A 15,967-nucleotide genomic window follows, 5' to 3' on the forward strand; every position below is an offset into this window, starting at 1 on the left:
ACGATTCGCAGAGAGTTTTGCCTCCAAATTGCGACCCACTTTCCTTCTCTCTAACTTTGAGTGTATCAGAGTCTTCTGCGGTGTTTTTAATGTGGAAAGGGGTTTCGAGACGAAACAAAATTCAAGTCTCAGCATACGATCTGCAAACGGGCCGGTATCTTACTTCGTCAGTTGTGGCCCATGTATTCACTGTGTGAGCAGTTGCCATGTCACTACATCTACATATATGACATTACTAACCCACCATATGAGGAGACTAACAGGATTGGTTGCTGGACACATGTACTGGTTTCAGCAAATTGGGTACTTCGATACTTGCGATGTTGATTATTGGTTTGCCTGGTCCAAACTCGAATATTTACAAACCACTGCCACAGAGAATAATTTTCATGAGTGTGGCATCAAAGTACAAAAAAGAGGAGGACAAAAAGTTTACGCTACTTCAACCCCCTATGAGGATACAGCCACTAACAATCGTAGCTGCTGATGCATATTACAATGTACCATGTTTAAAATACCAAGTGTCTTGTTACATATGAGTGCAGCATCACAGTACAAACAACATATATTAAGTTACCTGAAAACTGGGAAAATATCATTACAAAGTAAACAGCACCATCTTCCTAGCGGTTAAAGCGTTCGTTCGTCACGCCGAAGACCCGGGTTTGATTCCCCACATGGGTACAATGTGTGAAGCCCATTCTGGGCGTTCCGCGCTATGATATTGATGGGACATTGCTAAAGGAGTCTTAAAACTAAATTCTGTCATTTTTCTTCCAGACAAGGCTTTCCCGAAAGTGAAATACCCTCTCGTTGCATTCATAGTGGGAACTGTGGGATTCGTGACCTTCATGACTGTACACAGACGTTTTCATCTTCAAATGCTCGGAATGTTCCAAATACATGGCACTTGTCCAGATGTACTAAAATATATGGTAGTTGGTACATGGGCAACTCGTCATATTTCAAAAAAGGAGGAAGATGAAATTGAAGCATTTCTACTACAAGGCCTCTACCCTGTAAACGGAAGCAGTAATTTCGAACTGAACGATAAAAGATGCGGGAATGTGAGCTACTATCCATGGAAGTCACATGAAAGATTGGCTGCCTGGACCCGTGCATTGTGTAACCCAAGGGGAAATAATCCTTGTTGCTATAACAACAAGTGTCAGATGAAAACGATTCCAGAATGCGTTTGTGAGAACTGTTATGACCTTCGACCACAAATCCATGCCGAATATTCAGATTGGATCCCAGACAACGCCAGGTAATTTATTAATACATATTTGTGCGTTTTACGTCTTGTGAAATAAACGTGTATATCAATGGGGTTACCTAGATACAGTTTTTGTTGTAAGTTATTCCTCAGTAATAGACATTAATTAATTAAGTAATAAATATTCAATTAAACGATCGATCGACAGTATTTCAGTTATATCGAACATGACTTCTGTGTTTTAGCATGTGCGTCTAATTCCCAGACATTATTTTGTATTCGTGAAATTTGGATTGGAAACCTGTAGTATGGTGCAATACTTCCAGTATATACTTGTTCAGACTTACCTCTAATATTAACGTGTCTTAAGTGCGATCAGGGATTCTCTACAACGGGGAGAGGTCACTCGCCTGCTTTCTTCACCATTTGTACTAATTAACGTGTGCCTGGTCATGCTCCAACGCACACAGTGACTTGGCTCGTTCCTAGCACAACTTCAGTTGTGTTTTACAGGACTTCAGCCAGTTTGTTGTATCAGTCGGAATTTTACAATGAATGAATGAAAGAATTATAGTAAGAATTAAGAGCAAGAATTATGTGAATGAATGAATGAATGAAAGAAAGAATGAAAAGAATAGAAGAAAGAAGTAGATATGTGAATGAATGAAAGAATAAATGATACACCACGGCATTCCCTCCCAAAACATGTTAAAAAACGCAAAATTATCGCAAGAACACATGTGTTAACATCAGTTAACATCTACTTAGAGACAGTTTTGTTCACATTAATTATCAATTCAGATATCTCATGTGGGGAATGGAATGGACATTAACAGAAAGTTAACTGACACTGTCACACTGCCATCCAAAATAAAGTGTAAAACTGTCACAAAGTTGTTCGACAACACCTTTCCAGTTTTGTCAAATAATAAGATCAACAAGAAAGAAAGAAGTTATGGAACTATAACCCTCAAGCATCAATGGCGAATCAGATCAGATCGGCAATATGTCATCTCTTTCACACACCTCAAATACACCCTTACATTTTGTTTTAGATTAGGAAACTATTACTATTACTTGCAGACACATTTCACCTGATAGTATATTGCCCTCAAAGGAATAAAAGGTGCATGTGAAAGATGTTTTTGAAGTAATAACTAGAAACACTCAAACTACAGCGTGTAGTATTTCAATGGCGGATCAGAACATATCGGCGATATGTCACATTTTTCACACACCTCATATACACCCTAACATTCTTTTTTAGATTATGAAACTATCACGGTTTCTTGCAAACAGATTTCACTTGAAAGTATATTCCTCTCATATGAATTACAGGTGTATGTGAAAGATGCTTTTGAAGAAATAACTGGAAACACTCACACGATGGCCTGTAGCATTTCAATGGCAGATCGGCGAAATGTCATATTTTTCACACACCTCAATTACACCCTAACAATTTTTAGGTGATAAAACTGTCACTATTACTTGCAAATACTTTTCAACTAAAGTCATGTTTTCCTTCTAAAAAATAAACGAATGCGTGAATGAAGTTTTTATCGGCACAATTTAGTCTATCTTGGCGGTGAATCAAGAATGAGAAGCCAGTGAGCTATAACATACCGACCTGAAACTTTACTACAAATCTACTGTCCTAATATGGACACTAATACCAATTATTTGACTTACACTCAAGTGACAAAGTAGGTAACCTATCTTCTACATGTAGGATTTCAGTTGTTACAACACTCAGCGAACTTAATCAGCTGTTTAATAATCAGCTAATCGGGCTAAATCTTAAATACTACGCTGCCGCCATATTGGCTACACTGGTTACGTAACGACCCAAGACATGCGTTCACCGGCTTTTCGAGGAGTTTCTTCTCCCCCTCTATATAGGCTCCCTGGTGCGATGAATATCATCTTTCGCGTAAGGGTCGACAATCTTCAAGCAAGATCGGTTTAACCAGTCTTGCTTCAGAATGGCTAAGCTTTGCTATCAGTGTATATGTTCACTTGCTGTCACGAGCATCGGTATACGCAAACGAGATACGATAACATGTGTCAGCCAAGACAGTGAGTCCGACCACCAGATGCTATTAGTCGTCTCTTGCGACAAAACATTTTGCTGAAGATCATCTGTAACTCGTACCGTCAAGCGTAAATACAAATCGTCTTGTGTTATTGTTTTGCTTTTTTGTTGTCAGATGTCAACTGGAAACCTTCACCCCAAAAGCTGCCTGTGACCTTCTCCGGGGAGGCACGTACCACTTCTATGGAGATTCCATTGTCAGAATGGTGTTCTTAGCCTTCATAATAATTCTAAAGTGAGATAATCAATATGGCGGACTTCGACCAAACGCTCCAGCACGTACGTAAATACTTCCTGTGATAAAACAGCCATGACAAGTATGCATAATGTATGCACGTATGTGGTGTATTAACACATATTTATGTAACTCAGTCCAGGAACCTACAATCTTTGACCCAAGAGCCAAAAGCCTGCTTTAAAGTAACTTTGGTTTATGTTTACAAAAACGTAGAATGAATGTCAGACTGGCAGTTTAAAGAGTTGAGGACAAGATGGCCACAAGACACGCTGTCTTCTCTTTATAATCAGTATGACGGACATCGACCAGATGCACCTTAAATTGTTTGTTCGTCAGGACTAGATACTTTACATACGAACAATTCTTTTGTGACACAATATTATTTTCAGATATCAAGAAGAAGTGTTCTGGAATGTATGTCTTTCCCACACGAAACTGTCGAAAATTTCTTGACTACACACCAACACTCTGCAATGGAACAATAACTGTGCTGTTCCGTCATTATCCACAGAGTCTGGACATTCCTAAGATGAGAAAGGACGTCAAACAGATTGTGGGAAAACCAAAGTCTATCATCTTCTTCGGTGCAGGTACATGGCAACATTTTGACATATCTGCAGGGAAAAAGTACGCCTCGGAGGTGATCTCTGTACGAGCAAACAACACCTGGCCAAAATTGCTATGGTCAGGGTTTCACTACTTTGGCTCCTTCCACAGAGCATTGGTACCAACGTCAAATAATGATCATGCTGAAAAGTTCAACATGTATATGAAGGACCTCGTGGAAGCGTCCAACGTCCCTATGTTTGATACCTTCAACATGACGAAAGGAGTGCGGAGCGTGGATGGCGTGCACTATGGACCTGGGGTCAACTTTGTAAAAGCTCGGATATTCTTGCACTACATGCAGGAGCTACAGCGTCAAGGAAAGTGGTAAACACACGTGTTAGAATGCTGTCCGACTCTCTTGGTATTAGGAACCCTCAGTGCAAACCTTGACTCCTGGAGGAACCTTAATGTGTGAACTGGCTGTCTGTATCTGTCAAACAAAGCTCGAATCTTCTTGAACTACAAATTGGAGCTGCAACGTCAAGGAAAGTGGTAATGATAAGCTAACATTGCCTAGTAAGAGCCCCTTCAATGTCGACGTCATACTGTTACATAGTTGCATGCAAAGAGGAGCACGCCTTTGTCTTTTTGATATCCCCCCCACTAAACGTGTGATGTATGCATTTGGGTATTATAGAATATGTTTCCCAGAGCTTCCAATTTCCAGATCCCCACAAAATTATGACTCATATCATTTTCCTGTATCCTGTTTTTTAAATCAAAGGTTTTTTAAAAATATCTCCACAATACATCTGCATCAACACTCATACGTGGGACAAGGTATTGTGAGGTGATCGTGTGTAGTAAATACAGGGAGGAATTAAAGCGTAATCTTAACACATGGCTGTATCCTTAGAAGAGGCTGCTAGCTGCTCAGATGTTAATAGTGCTCAACACTTGCTAACGTCAGTGGCAAGGAAAGAGAAATATGACTTGTTTGGATAAGTTTCATTTAACGGGGGAAGAAAATGATTTTTTGAAATATCGTCTTGTTAGAAACAAATTTAAGTCATCGTGTCGCCAAAAGAAAAGGCTGTACAAAAGCCGCTGGAACTTTTCGGTGACACTTTTGTACTATCTAACGCTCTTGATACAAAGGAATGGAAGCAACTCAAGTTTTTCACAAAGGGTAATTTTCAGTCCAGTTCCATTATCCCAGAGGAATGGCATCTTTAAGACTCTACTTCATGAAACTCATTTGGAATTATGCTGTGACTTCGACAACCATGTTCAAAACCTTTTGAAGGAGTATTAAATTAGTGCAGCATAAATTATTTAGATGGGGAAAATGTGAAATTTAATAATGGTTGGGGCAGTGAAATTACTTTTTATCAGGGAATAGAAGTCACTCTTATTTTCTGCCATGTTCAAGCAGGAAAGTCACTGACTGCAGGAGACAAAACTGGTTACCAAACACTATGTCATTCACACTCTTATTAATGAGTCACAACAATAACACTGAACTGAGCAAAAAGTAATATGCCAAAGGATAGGGCAGCACGTTTGGGTCAGTTTAAACCAAGATCATCAAATCCAGACTGCACTTGATGAAGCTCACGATACTGCTACAGGAGCTGATAACATACGTTATCAACTTCTGAAGCATTTACGACGATATTTAGAAACTCTTTACATATTTCTGATGATACTTGGACGTCAGGGAAATTTACTTCTTCATGGCATGGCGCTGTAGTAGTACCAATACCTAAACCTGGTTGTGACCATAAGAATCCGCCCAATTTTCGACCTATTTCATTAACTAGCTGTGTTTGCAAAACCATGGAATGCATGGTAATAATCGACTTGTTTGATACTTGCAAATGACAATCCTTACAACAGATATTTAATGTGGTTTCCTTAAAAAAACAGAAGTACTGTCGAACATTTGTCAAAATCACGCTAAGTAATAAGCAGTAAACATATATATATATATGTGTGTGTATATATACACACACACACACACACACACATATATATATATATATATATACATATAGATATATACACACACACACACATATATATATATATATATAAAACAAATTTCAATATATATATTCAAAGGGCATTTGACAGTACATGGAAATATGGCATCTACACTGCGCCGGATTGCAAGTCCGTTTCACTCAATTTATAGGCAACCTTTTAAACGACAGACAATTTCAAGTCCGCGTGGGTTCTTCCGTGTCTGATCATTACAATCAGGATCAGGGTGTTCCACAAGGCAGTACTTTGTCACATACTTGAGTGACACAGAGGTATCGTTATTTGTGGATTGATCTTAATATCTCCTTTCGTGATAAAAATATGCATACTATTGAAGGCAAATGCAGTTGTATTTAAATGAAATAAGTTAGTGGGGTCTAAACCGAAATCTAATTGCATGCATTTCTCTTGACAATGTAAACCACCTAAAGACCCTGAAATATCTCTAGATGGCACACCCATCAAAGCTGTCAAGGAGGCCAAATTCTTGAGAGAGTTTCTTACTAACACTTAACGTTTTTACCACGTACTAAATTCCTAAAAACACTTAAACTTCCTGAAGACGCTTGACCTGTTGAGGTGATTTGAAACTCTAAATGGGGATGAGATCAAGCTACCCTCTTCAATCTCTGGTTTGCTCCAAGCTTGATGTTGGGCCTGCAACAGCAACCTATTAATGTTAGGTTTTGTCCACCACTAAGGACTAAAACTTTGCCTCTGGTCCTTTTGAACCTCTCCAATAGACAGTCTCTACGTCGAGGCCAATGAAATAGCTCTTGCACAGCGCCTTATACCTTTACAATATATTACCAAACTATACTCCATTAATCTAACCCTGCACATAACTGTGTCTTCAATATGAGGAGTTATACCACAAGAAATCTTCTCTTCTTGCACGTCTTGAGCACAGAATTAAAACCTTCATTTCTGCTGTCGGGATGGAGCTGCAAAATATAACTAGTATTTCTAGGAACACATTAGCCGATTTTGCTGCTAAAGCAGCATTCAACAAATCTGTGACACCACTTCTTATTCCGCACACTTATTCCATTATAGAACTACTATTAGTTCATATATTCGTGATCTCATGAATAAAATCCCTATATTAGTTACACCTACATGGTTTACACCTAGAGATTTGAAGAGGTCATCATACGACGATGTCGCATTGGCCATACTATATACACCCACGAATATTTTTTGAAAGGCGAATATACCCGAGGTTGTATACGTTGTGATGAAAGACTGTCAAGCATGTCTTGCTTGACTGTTTTGAGTATTCCATCACTATTTGAAATCTCCAACAATGACGGATCTTTTTTCAAAATGTAAGTTCTCAATTATGGCATTTTAAAAAGGATTAGACTTGTTATGTGATGTGTAAATAAATCTTATTTATATGTATCTCCTTATTTTATTATTGTTAGCTTAGATAAGTAACTGAGATTGGTCGTGGATTTACCCTCGAAGGGGGTTGAAGTATTGTGCCCTTGAAAGGTTACTAAGTTCTGACACATTCAAAGAAATTTTAATGTGCCAGCTGTTCCAAATGCAGTATTGTTGCCATTACACAATCCGTAGCAGCCATGTCGTGTCGAGAATATACTTAACACTGTCATGTGTATAAACCAAATATACAGGACAGTAAGACTCTGGCTATATATCGCCAAACAACTAAAGGTAGATCACAATACGAGGGAACATGAGGATTTACAGTAAGGTAAGAAGCTGGATATATAATGTTCTCGTCACGATATGGCTGAGATATTGTCGATGTGATGTTAAATATTAGTCAATCAGTCTTTGACTTTTGTCGAGATGTGTGGCGCAGGGTAACTCACTCACTGTCGAGATGTCTTCTGCTTTAGTCGAAACTCAAGCTTTGATACAGTGTGTGTAACAAACTTAGCGTCTCAGTTGTTTGGTGCACAAAGAGTTGAAGATAGTGAACTTGCCATTTCGCTCCCACTAAGATGCATAGTCCTTCCTACATATGGTTCCAGCAATGTGTCACAGCAAACTACTCACATCAGTGATTCGCTTTACAAGATCAGTGATGGTTTTACAATGTCAGTGATTCGCTTTACAATTTTCTATAGGAAGAGTCATACACAGTGTACCCCCTCGTCGCTATACACCTGCGATATTGCTGATACGATGTTTCATCTGAATTCAACCACACGTATGCAACTAACCAGTCATCTCTGTGGCCTAGATTTAAAAACTTCAACACGATGGCTTTCAATCCACAAACAGAATCGTCGCAAATTGACGATAGTATGAGCAACCCATATGATCGATGCTCACACTGCTGATCGAAAGATTGTCTGGTACAGACTCGATTATTTACACACCGACGTCATGTAGCTGGAGCATTGCTCAGTGTGGTGGTAAAAATGAACTCACTCACTCACTCGGGGTCATCCTAATCTGTTACACGAGAACACACTCGGTGTTGAGGGCACTGAAAATATTTGAGAAAAACAACACAGTAAAATATATACGCGAAGAATACATTCTGAAATTAAATGTGAACTGGTCAGGTTATATACGCATTAAAACTGGTGTGGACACGGCATCAACTGTCAACTTGTGACTAACACTGAATACATCTCGATCGCACATGATTTCTTTCTGTAGTTCGTAAGGTTGATGTCAAGAATCAAACATTAATGAACATGAAATTGTAAGTTTGACAACTGAGCAACTCCCTATTCTTTAGTAGTAGCTGAGTCTATATAATGATGAAAGCAAATAAGTTATCACATAAAAGGACACATGTTCCTTTATTGTTTTCTGGGTTTCCTCGCAAACTTTGTATCGCAAGGCTTGTGAGAATACCTGGAAAATCAAGGTGACAAAGTCATCAATATCACCCGCAAAATACCCTTCATGTATATGTCCACGAGTTGTGATTATGCCAAATGTATTGATGTGTATATAGAAAGGTAGAAGGAAAGTAATGAAAGGTTTTACAAGTTCTCCAGAAAAGAGCAAAAACCACCAATTTCAGTCTATGTCAAACTTGTTGCCATGGAATTGCCGGGAATGATTTATTCATAATACCTAAACTACCAAAACACGCTAGTACAGTACCAGATTTATCAATGTGCCACGTTTGATGAAGAAATAGAGAAAACTTTCAAAATTCTGCTCTGGAAAAGATACATGTGCTCGGACGGTCTTTGCTTTCAAAGTGATTAGTAATCACTAATGTTTGTCCTTCAGCTCGGATTCCACCAACAACAACGCCAACTTCGCCCGCGTTAAATTTCAAAAGTGTACATTGTCAAACTCCCGCCAAACAGGGAAATAGTGTGGACAAACTTTATCTGTGAAAATAGTTCATTTGCACATGGTTCAGATGAGTCGAATAAAGGAGTGAATTGTTCTATTAAATTGAATTTAGCACTTACAAACATACAAATGTTTAAAACTGCATTTTAATTTGCAAACAGAAACAAGTCATTACCCTATATTTAGAAAAAAAGGAATTTCTCACACGCATATTATAGTTACAATTCATGGTACAGGTCAACTGCGAATTGTTCACAATGAGATGCATGTTCACGCGGAAATACATATATCAGATTTATTGCTTCATAATGTATACATACTTCAGTCCCCCATTGTCATGATCAGTACATACAATGTGAACAATACAAAATACAAATCAGTCAGTCATAAGGCTGGGACGTACAGGGCTGCAGCGGATATGCATTTGATACAGATATATTGACTAGTTGGGTCTGGACATGTATGTTGTCTATATTCGTGAGCAAACTCAGATATATTTAAGATTAATTGACTGCGAACCTGTTGAGTATATTATGTTCGCCATATGATATACAATTCTTAAATTCTTCCTTACTCTGGTCAGACAAACATGCACTGAAAGCTTTGATACAAGCGCCTCAGAGACGTTGTTTCTGTCTTCGGTTCTGTAATACTTGTCACACAGGGCACAATCTTTCGCAAAGATTTTCATGCTGGCTATATTTACACCATATGCTACTTTTACTTGGAAGTGGTGCTGAGTATTTTCCCTAGTGTGTACAAAACAACAAACCAACCACAGAAACATATAGAGCCCCAAGCAAACAGGCAGAAAAAGTGAAGTTTATGGCTCTTGGATTAATTCTGAATTCAGTTTTCACAAATTTGATAGGAATCGCACTTAGTCCTCCCCGGTAACATAGGTGTGAACAAGAACACAGCAGGAGGTATGAAGTAACATAAAATTCCAGTTGTCGCTTCCTCTTCTACATTTACAGTTAGCCAGTAGTTGGGCTCAAGCTTTAATCTGTCTCTGTCGCCTGTGGTCATATCTTCACTCGCCACCACGACCTGAAACTCCAGAAACACACATGCGAAGGCTACTAGTATTGCAGAAGAAAATGAGCTCAAAAATCTACGTTTAATACAAATCTAATGCGACTGAGGTGAATACCATTATTTTCAACTCTGTAATTGCTGAAGGGTTGTTTGTTAATTAACATCGCAACGCAATATTCCAGCGACATGACTGCAGCCTGGAAATAATCGAGTATGGAGCTGATAATCACTCGCAAGGACATCAAACAAGATGTCAACCAGCATAGGTGTCAATCAAGTCCAGCGAGCCTAACCACCCAATCTGATTATCCACCTCTTATTAAGAATTCTAATTAAAATCTTTATGGGTTAATTGCTGAACGATAACTTTGTTTCTGTGTCCATGCAGGTACCAAAAGTAATGTAAATCCCCCTGGTTCCTAGTATGGTGATCTATCTTCAGTTGTTGGTGATCTATAGCCTCTTTGTATATTATATATTATCAGAAATGGGCTGTTAGTTTTACCTTCAAATGCTAGTTTTAAATTCGAATTGTGACACTCTAGTTATTTTACCGTACTTTGATGACGGGTTTTATAATATATGCATAATTATTCTTTATAAACATGTTTGTTCTCGTCACGATATGGCTGAAATATTGCCGATGTAACGTTAAAATATACCTCACTCACTCACTCACTTTCTGGAATCATAAGGACTGCACCAGCTCGTCAGTTTTGGTGTATATCACACATATTTCAACATAATCTGTTTTATAAATCCTCAAGATAACTTGTGACCTTGTTTTGTTTTATTTCCTGTCTCTGCTGCACAAGGTGTTCGGGATTCACTGAGTCATCCTGTCTGTGATGGACACTTTCTCCCACATACGTGTCACTCAATCTACCATCTGATCGTTAATATTAATTAATAACCAATTTGGACTTAGTTTATACACGAGGAGCATATGTTCCGCCGTGCCGCTGCACGGAAACAGAGCCGATGCAATGTTCAGGCGGAACTTCACTTAAAAGCACTCATAACTCACGTATGTGACTAGCCAACCATCCCGATAGCAAGCCTCAGAAAAGGCAAGACCAATGAATTCCATACTGCAGACAGAATCTGCAACAAACTGAAAAAAGAAATCATTTCTCCAAATAGGGATTATTATACTCCCATGTGTTTCAGTGCAGTAGGGAGGCCGTATAGAGGTCCCAAATCCCTTCAGATAATTTAAGAAAATGTTGAAGGCAGTGTCACATGTATGAGACCCACTTTACCAAATGCAGATGTTAGTAATAATTTCCGAAAATGAAAACGTCTTGACAACATCAGCATATCTGGCAAGTAGTGTGATCAGTTATACGTCTGTACCTTTCTCAAAACCTAGAAGCAGTGTTGTTTTGCCGTGGACGGGGTCTGACAGGACACTTAGTTTGGTCAAAAAATGCCGTGTAACATTTTCATGCGAATGAGGAACGCCCGCAAACTCTGAATGTGGTCAGGATTGTAGGTCAAGCAAACAACTGCTACCTTGCTTTACATCCAAGAAACTAAAAACTATGACATCAGACCCAGGTTGTTCACAATTATACGTTACGTCAATATCGACTTTTACACAAATGGAATATATCTATGGAGTAAAACATTTTCAACAATCTGATGTCATAACTAACAGAAGCTTCAACCACTTGGGTTCATCACAAAACGTGCAGAGCGTTGTTTGCTGAAATCTCAAAGTCACCTACAAAGGACGGTAAATGTCATTTTAAGAATCAATAATTTGGGAAGAAGAGATTTTGAATTTATACACATGGATAAAGGTATCACAGCACCCCTTTTCACAGCATCCACGTATACCCGTTACCAAAAGCACTTCATTATTTAAAAAAATCACGTAACTCAGCATGTGTTTAAATTGATAATCAACGCCTAATTGAAGTGCTGGGGTAGAATAGAATGGACTAGGAAGGAACAGAAGGGCCAAGGTGGAGCTGGTAGCAACGCTAGAAAAATAATCACGAGCGTGACTTAGCTCTGTTGTGCGTGAGTGAGTGATAGATGTTGGACAGTTGTCCAGCAGTATCACGGCGGGGGACACCGAAAATGGCCATCACACAAGTGTACATATGTGGGGAATGGAAACCAAATCGGCTTTTGGTGAGACGTGCGGACTCTTTAACCACTGGGCTACACAACTACCCCTTGTAGGACTGAACATGTCTGGCCTTGTTTTCAGAAGATGGTTATGGAATGGGTAGTGCAAGCCATTATGGAATACCAGTGATGTGCCGCTTGTTCCGAGTTTTTATTCTAGGTACTCTTCTGTGCACGATTTTTCGCGCCAAAGACGTGGAACCGATCACCTACCACTATGATCTCATTTCTCATCACGTCAAGACTGACACCAACATGTTATGTTACCTTGAATGTACTCCGGTGTCCTCTCCTCAGTCTGATGTCTCTGCCATTCTTCATTGCAGTCTCAACTTTTCCACACGACCCTCCTACAGTCACAACCAAATCAGCTCTGGAATCTGCATATCGTTCCGACCCGGTCCGGACGGTTAGCGTGTATGTTGCAAGTTTCCCTGTGATTTAGATCAGGAAAAAAAGACAGCAGCATTCCAGACTGGCAGCTCTTCAATAAGTCATGCTTCCAATATCGCCACTAGAATTTAATCCCCACAGAAGCTAGTTAATTTATTATCATTTACACGCCCTCAAATACGTCATCAGTCTATTACGTATTTCGACAAAATAAATACCGCCCGGTTGACTGCTCGTACAGCAGTTAAAGCTCACAAAACCGGCATCCGCTATTGTGACTCTCCCGTTGATTGGTTGAGCTTGTATTAACGACCCAGTAGACTACAGTTAAGTACGGTGGATTATGGATAAGTAGTTGAGGCAAATTGCTGAGTGAAACGTGTCACTTGTATTATAATTTAACTTTTTTTCACCTCATGGGTTATATACACGTACGTTAGTGTGGTCTTTCCTATTGATTATTGTTAATACAAAATATGGTGACTATCAACATGTTGTTCAGTCGTATTTTACGGCACAGAGAAGATCGTTGTTGGGTTGAGAAGGGTAAAGTTCACTAAATCAGCACGCTCTCTTTACCGGTATTTTTGTCGGTCCAAACGCATGCCGGTTTAGAGGGCATTCTGTTATTTGAAACATGCTCTGGTGTCCAAGGTTAACCACGGACATTAAATGAAAGTTATCAACACAGATTATTCGTGACACTGGATAAATATGTTATCTTTTTCTCTGAATGTATCAAGATATAGATAAAATTAATTTAGTATAAAACTGAATATAAACTTGGAAAAATATAATAGAGTTTTGTAATAGGGTTCATGTTCAAGTTATAACTCACAACCACTAAGCTTCCCAAAATCTGTTTATGAACTCCTAATGTGAGACTACTATAACGGCATGTTATATAAAGTTAATATGTCAACTGTCCAATTATTTCCGAGAGAAATATATGCAAATGCAGGAAGATACATACGAGGACATTTCACCGTACATTTCTGTTGATACACCACATCTTCCGTTGTCCAATCCTCGGCCCCATCGTCACAGGCTTCAAGAGAAAGCACAGTACAATGCAGACAATAGCGCAGAGATTTACACTGAACAAAAGGTAAGAATATGTCACCACGTCATATCCCTGTGCTTACAAAAGGTGAACCTGTGAAGGTCCCGGGGTAGAGTAGGCTTTCAACAATCCAGGCTTGCCATAAAAGGCGACTATGCTTGTCGTAAGAGGTCACTAACGGGACGGGGTGGTCAGGCTCGCTGACTTGGCTGATACATGTCATCGGTTCCCAATCGACGCTCATGTTGTTAATGGCATTCTGTGGAAGACAGCTGTAACATCAAAATCATTGAAAGGATTGGTATATCTGATGATCATTGATCTTGATTTCGATCTCATTAATGTAAACAGTTAAAATATGACGGTTGGTGCTATTTATTAAACACACACATTCACTCTCACGCACTTTCACACACGCACGCACTGCAGTGGAAGTAGTCTGAAGTCACTGGGACTGAAGTTATAATCCGGTTTAAACAAGGTGCTTGTTTGTAGAGCTGATGATAAACGTTTAAGCCATGGATGGGACTGAGATTTTATGCCGGTGTTTACAACGTGCCGCACAGATGCCACTTATGACATCTTTCACTGTACAAAATATGTAAAGGTAAGATATATGGTAGGAAATGCATACCTACCTTCTCTCCCATAACCGTGGCAGAGTTTGCTGTTTTTGTTGTACACAAAATACTCACAGTAGATGTGTGTCCAACAGGACACGCCACAAGAAACGAGGTTGTTTTCAAGAACAGAGTACAATGGACGTATTTCCTCCTGGTTGTTTACGTCCTGTTTCCTGCACCTGTAGGACACGTGATAAACAGTGCTACGAACGTAAATTGTACAAAACACCCACGTGTACCAAACCTTCTGGGCAGGGAGGAGCGTCATCCTTCATAAGAAGGCAACTACAAAGTGAGAAAAGGGTTGGCAGAATTATTTATCCGCTGAAATATCTTGAGAAATGTATCTAGCTAAATGAAATTGAATACTACCATTCATTTCCAATAAAAAAGGTGATTTCGTAGAAAAGTGATTTTTTTCGTGTTGATTGTCATCAAGATACACTTTATAAAAAAATCAGTCAAAAAATGCCTCTGGCAGTTTGGAATTCAATATGCATTTTTGAAAGGTTGATTTGTAAAACAAGTTTTAAGTGTCAATCATAAAATATTGATTGATTTAGACAACACTGGTTCTACTGGAATTTACATATGCGTGAAAGGATATTAGGGATATATGGTCGGTGGCACAAGTTTTTATAGCAGGGGTATTTTCGATGGTAATCTCATAAATATTTATATTTACAGAACACTACATAGCGTGTGCTAAAATGATCAAATATACGAAAACATGTTGAACCCGTGGAAGCCGGATTCCTTAAATGGCTGACTTTGTGGAATAGCGATTTAATACTGTAAGTATGCTGTCGAATCCTGGATCGACTCAACCTTTAAAAAGTACCTGAATTTTCACTGTGTCACATTCAAAGTGTATAACTCGTCTGAAACAGCAAAAGTTGGAAGTTTCTCTCAAATTTCAAATTGACCAAACGCGCTAGTTTGCAGCAGACTGGTTGTCTCCTTCTAGCGGGTCACAGTTCGCCATGGCTATTGTTCTAGAACAACTTGGCTTGCCTCGATTTGCCGTGAGGCTTTCAGTCTTATGCTCCAAACAAGAAGTGAAACCATCCAGAATGATTCACTCTTCAAAATGACCTTTTCAGATACCATAGAGTACATAAAGAAGGCTTGCAAAGGAATTTTCAAACAGTTAACAAATACAGTGGAAGCTTCCTAAACCGGCACTCACGGGGACTGAAGAAGAATCCGGTTTAGACAATATGCCGGATTGTAGAGCTGGTGATAAATGTACAAGACACAATGGGACTGAGAT

General features: G+C 39.1%; 1 pseudogene; it reads left to right on the forward strand.

Moving 5' to 3' along the window:
* Positions 1 to 890: 890 nt before the first annotated feature.
* Positions 891 to 4,750, forward strand: LOC137259699 (uncharacterized; annotated as a pseudogene).
* Positions 4,751 to 15,967: the final 11,217 nt, after the last annotated feature.

This window comes from Haliotis asinina, chromosome 13, assembly GCF_037392515.1.
Source record: "Haliotis asinina isolate JCU_RB_2024 chromosome 13, JCU_Hal_asi_v2, whole genome shotgun sequence".
Lineage (NCBI taxonomy): Eukaryota > Metazoa > Mollusca > Gastropoda > Lepetellida > Haliotidae > Haliotis > Haliotis asinina.